We start from the raw sequence: 5,781 nt of genomic DNA, 5'->3' as shown, positions 1-5,781 counted from the left end.
GCTCACAAACGCTGCTTTATCAGGCATTACAGGCATGATGAAATGAAAATGAGACCAATCGGACCAATAACCGCAGATTAGCGTCATGCAAAGTAGGGATTTGGAAAAATTAATCGTTGAGCGAATGTTTGGGAGTCTTTGAGCAAGTAAGGTAAAAATAAATGCATATTATAAGACAATGAAAGTGTTTTTTGATCTTGCATGCATGTCAACAAGTTGTTGAGGGATTCCCAAAATGAAAATATGAACCTTCCATTACCCATAATAGGGACACTTTAACTGCAGAGCATTCATTGTTGAGCAAGTGATGTAATGCTCATCTGGAAAATTTCATTTTTGAGTGTAATTTTTTTTAAGTTTAATACTTAAAAACCAAGGACAAAGTAATACATGTATCAAGCTTTAAAACATTCCTGCTTGTATAAAGTAATGAGAGTGGGAACATGGAAAGATTTCCATGTGTCAGATAGATAAAACTACCTTATGCAGTCAGCATTCATTTCGTTTTCCACAAAGTACACAATAGGGGTTTGAGAAACCACTGCCAGAACATTCTGTCTGGTTTTCAACTTTGTCCATTGAACATTTGTAAATGCTAATTATGCAAATTCTTAGTGTATCAATTTCTACTTTTTTCTCACATTTCCCTGAATTAAAAATCTTTTTTGCATACTCAAACCACAAACATACACTAACTCCTTAACTGGGACAGACAGAAGAGTTCAAAAACAAAAAAGATGAAATAGACACACAGCTCTAAATGTTTTTATAGTTGTCTTTATTCTGTTTGGAACGTACAATTTACAGCAGGATCCATATTTGTATTGCTCATTTATCTATAAACCATATGATTAAGCAATCAGTGCACATATATCCAAGTTATACCCTGCATAGTATAATTATTCTATAATTGAGCCATTGTAAATGACCTTCACTTTTGTTGTTTTTAGATGTCCCGAAGCTTTCAATTTGTTTGACTAGTTTAATTTACAGTTCAAATTTAACTCAAAAGAAGTACTTGCTTACACCAGACATTTTAGATGTTTGCTCTTCAAAAGCAGCTGAAATGAATCTACACTGTATGTTGATCGACACGTTTTGAAGCATGACTCCTGCTCCTACTCTCATCTCGGTCTGCTTTTGCTCCTCCAGACCTTTTGATTTTGGTCAGATCTTGACCTCAAAGTTGCTTGTTCTAGGTCACTGCTTACATCTTGGCTTTTGAGGTTTTGTCTTGACTTCTGTCTTGGCCCGACATGAGACCGCAGTTTCATCCTATGCTGGATGGTAGCGTTACGACATCCTGCTGGCTGGGAGAGATCAACAGGGTTAATACAGTCAGACTTACCGTTATCCGTTATTAGCTGTTGCTGTGAGGGTAGGCTGAACTTACAGTAAAAGTGTGTGGTTGGTTATGGAAGACTGACCTAACCACAAGACTCTGGAATGTGTTCCAGTCTAAGCAAGAATTTCAGTGACGTTTGCCTTAAACGTTTGCCTTGCTGCTTATTAATAGTTAGTAATGTGTTAATTAAGTTTAGGCATTGAGTCAGATTAGGGATGTAGAATATGGTCACTTTATAAGTACTAAAAAACAGCCAATATGTTAATAATAGGCATGCTAATAAGCAACTAATTAATAGTGAGAATTGGTGCTTATACGAAAGTGTTACCAATGAATCTCCAAATGCTAAATGCAGATATGCACAAATAATGTATGAGAACTGTAGAGGAATACAAATCCAAAAACTGGACATTTTAGCAATTCAGAAATCCCAACATGTCCAGGAAAAATAGGATGTATGGTCACCCTTTGTCAATGAGGATCTGTGGACTGACTAGACTGAATGCTGTTCATTCAGTTTGGCATGTAAGTCAATCACGTTAAAAACATTGAGACATGGGTGGAAGAGTTATGAATGTGTAAGAATAAGTGATGACCACCACATGCATTATTAAAATGATGTCATGACGTTATCTAAGTTTTTAACAAATTAGTTAAGTGAACGAATCAGGACATCATAACACTCAAAAAGAATGGAGGTTTCTGAACTAATCATTTTAGCTAACTGATTAAAAAGATTTGAGTCATGGTATGAATCTAAATGCCCACCACAAGTAAACTGAATCTTATAGTCACAACAGAAGCTTATCAACTGATTGCAGTCTGTCTCCATGGTAAGATTTAATATTAATGAGCAGACTTGAAACATACAGTAGTAAAAAACAGTAAGAATGAAAGATATTACACAGATTTTACAGAAGCCAAGACCCTTTCAATGATAAAGCTTCAAATATTTTATTTTATTTCTCTGTGGTTTACCCTTTTCCACTTCATATGATTCAATTACTTAAACTGGTCACATGCGGTATACTTTTAGAAACCAGTAGTTTTAATCAGTGAATCTATTAAATGTAGCTTCAAAGAACATACAGAACATTCAAAGAACAGCTGTACTGTGCTGTGTCAGAAGTTGCTCTTAAAGAACAAAATGCTATAGGAATTTAATAGTTTTTTTTCTTTTTACCGTAATCCTACGAGGGAGTGATTCTGATATAAGTGTCTCAACATGTTCTTTATCAGCAGGGTTTTCACTGAGGTTTAATGTGGCGATGTCATTAGTGCTCTGAAGCCATTTGTTATGAATACTTTCCCTTTGAAATACATACAATAGTGCTGCTGTCCTTATTGTGATTTGCAGCTCAGAAATACAGCATAGTGTACAAACAATCGTCCTATAAATCTTACTTTCTAGGCTGATGAGAAATGAAAAGCATGACAAAATATTCAGTGAGAAAATGGCTTACGATAAATCAGTTCGAACTGTATAATTAGCGCCAGCTTCTCTGCATGTGTTCACAGCACGTCTGTACATTAATTACAGCAGAGCCTATTCCCAGAGCTATTCATTTTAAAATGATCACACGACTCGTTTAAACAACTCTGACTGCAACAGAGTCAACTCACTGACATCAGTGACTGTAACAGATAGATGTACCTCTCTACATCTATTAGCATTAGTCAGTCTTATCTGTTTTCTTAGGTGCAGATACACAGGGAATGCCACTGAAAGAGGTCAATAAATGTTCACACTTGGGACGTGTTTTACAAATGACTAAGAACACCACAAGAGACAAACCAAATCTATTTTAAGAAGTAAATCCTACTTTATATTTCCTTTTATATATACAGCAATATCTTAATTTGGTTAAACTTATTAATTTGAATCAGTATGCTGCTTAAAAACAAATGGAAATTATGGAAGTAAAAACACTCAGCAAGATCTCTGCAGAAAAAGTAAACAAGGAACATTTTAAGGTTTACTCTGCAGGCTCTAAGACAGACTAGGTGCTCTGGAAAACGAATTATCCCATTCCTTATACTCTCCATTCACTTTCTACAGACTAAACAGGAAGTTCAAGAATGACCAGTAAGTGCCAATTCAAAGACTTCTAGATAAAGACAAATCTAGACAAGTTCTAGACTTAAGACCACACCAAATTCCAGTTTAAACATGCCAACAAGATCTTTCAGTTCTATTGTTGTCCTTAGAGTGGTAGGGATTGTTATGGAAGGTCAGCAAATAGGACATAAGGTAAGGCAGAATAAATATGTTTCATGATCAGATAGCCTTTACATATTAGGGGGCAATAAAATGTAACATTCCTAACTAATTGCTACAACTGTCTTTGTCATTTGGGAAAAAAAAAGTTCGTAGTGGATGTGGTCATCCTTGAACTGATCTCACTGAGCACATGGAAAATCAACTGGAAACAGGAAAAGCTCTTCCAAATCATGCATTTCTATTAGGAATATACATCACCTACCAAACTTTATTTTGATTGTTAAATTATGACTGGATAGTCAATTACAAAAAAGGATTGGGAAAAATATAATTCGATGCATTAAGAGTATCAAGCTGTAAAATTTATGCAACTATAATAAGACATGTTTGCATCTGTTTGACAATCTTGAGTTTACATCCTGCAACTCTTGACTTTTTCCCTCCGAATTCTGAGTTTACATCTCAGAGTTAAAAAAAAATGAATTGTGAATTTTTTTTATCTCACAGTTGCTTTTTATTGCAATTGTGAGTTTAAAAATCTCACAAATCTTTTTATATCACAAATCTGAATTGTGAGACAAAAAGTCGCAAGTTTATTTATTTATTGTTTGTTTGTTTGTGGTAGAAATAAGCTTCTGTATGAAACTCATGCAAAATTACTAGGGTCTTTTCTCAGAAGATAAAAGGTAACAGATCATTAAAGTGAGAGTGTTTATAGCAAATACTTTTGCTGCCATTTTAAATAATACAAAAGTATTCTGTGCAAATTTCTTACGTTACAAAAATTGTTAATTAGGCCCATGAGGGAAAAACAATTTAGATAGTTTTTTTTACTGGTCCAATCCACACCAGCCCTACACTAGTCTTCTGCTTTTCAGTTTTATCTGGTAACACTTTAAATTAGGGAACACTATTCACTATTAACTAAGAGTTTTCCCTCAATAAACTCCTATTTTGCCGCTTATCGATGGTAAGTTAGGTAGTTGTTATAGTCATGTTTAGGTATTGTGTAGGGTTAAGGGATTTAGAATATGGTCATGCAGAATAAGTCTTAATATGTGCTTTATAAGTATAAATAAACATCCAATATGCTAGTAATATGCATGGTAATAAGTAACAAGTTAATAGTGAATAGTGTTCCCTAATCTAAAGTGTTTACCAGATAAAACTGAAAAGCAGAAGACTAGTGTAGGGCTGGTGTGGATTGGACCAGTAAAAAAAACAATCTAAATTGTTTTTCCCTCATGGGCCTAATTAAATAACCATTTTTGTAACATAAGAAATTTGCACAGAATACTTTTGTATTATTTAAAATGGCAGCAAAAGTATTTGCTATAAACACTCTCACTTTAATGATCTGTCCTACATTATCTAGAAAAAAGTTCAATGGATTGTCTAACTAGGTTCAAATGTCTATCATTGTCACACTTCTACTGTGTCGGAAGCAAGGAGAGAACGAGGACGCAGGAGAATCAGCTTCACAAAGTTTAATCCAACCGAATAGCAGGGAAAACACACGTAGAACAAGGTACTGACGTTTAGACCCCATAATCTACAAGGAAATGAATTTGCTTTTAATAAGTTTCTTTCAAGGTACCTGTCACGTTGCTGCTACTGCGTTGGAGCGAGGAGATGTGGGAGAATCCAGAACAATCATAGACTTTAATGACATCAATAATACCAGGGAACTCACACGTAGCACACAGAATCGACGTTTAGACCTGACAAACACAGACTGAACAGACTGGGGCTTAAATACACAGGATAATGAGGGACTAATGACAAGACACACCTAAAATCAATGAATACAATCATCACGAGGGAGAAACTAGGTCACGGAGCACATTAGGAGAAAAACACAACAAACACAGGAACACAGGGCTGACATTACCTCCCCCTGCCGGAAGGCGCGTCCACGCGCCTCATAACGCTCTGGAGGCCTCTACGGACAGGCTTATATGGGACGGAAGGCCTCCAGGGAGGTACCCGTTCTGGGAAACATGGCGGATCAGGCAGTTCAGGGAGCCATGGCGGAGCAGACAGTTCAGGGGGCCATGGTGGAGCAGCCTCCATGGCCTTGGCCTCGGCACTCGGCCCAGCCACTATGGCCGGAGCCCTATAGCCCCCCCAAAAAAATTCCTTGGGGGAAATTCCAGGTTCTGAGGCCCTCCGTGGGCCTGACGTAGGAGCAGCGGCCCTCCCTGGGCTTGACTCT

This window comes from Sinocyclocheilus anshuiensis, unplaced genomic scaffold (genome assembly GCF_001515605.1).
Source record: "Sinocyclocheilus anshuiensis isolate Anshui unplaced genomic scaffold, SAMN03320099.WGS_v1.1 scaffold718, whole genome shotgun sequence".
In the NCBI taxonomy this organism is placed as follows: domain Eukaryota; kingdom Metazoa; phylum Chordata; class Actinopteri; order Cypriniformes; family Cyprinidae; genus Sinocyclocheilus; species Sinocyclocheilus anshuiensis.
The sequence above is the reverse complement of the archived record's forward strand: the minus strand, read 5'-3'. Positions refer to the sequence as shown.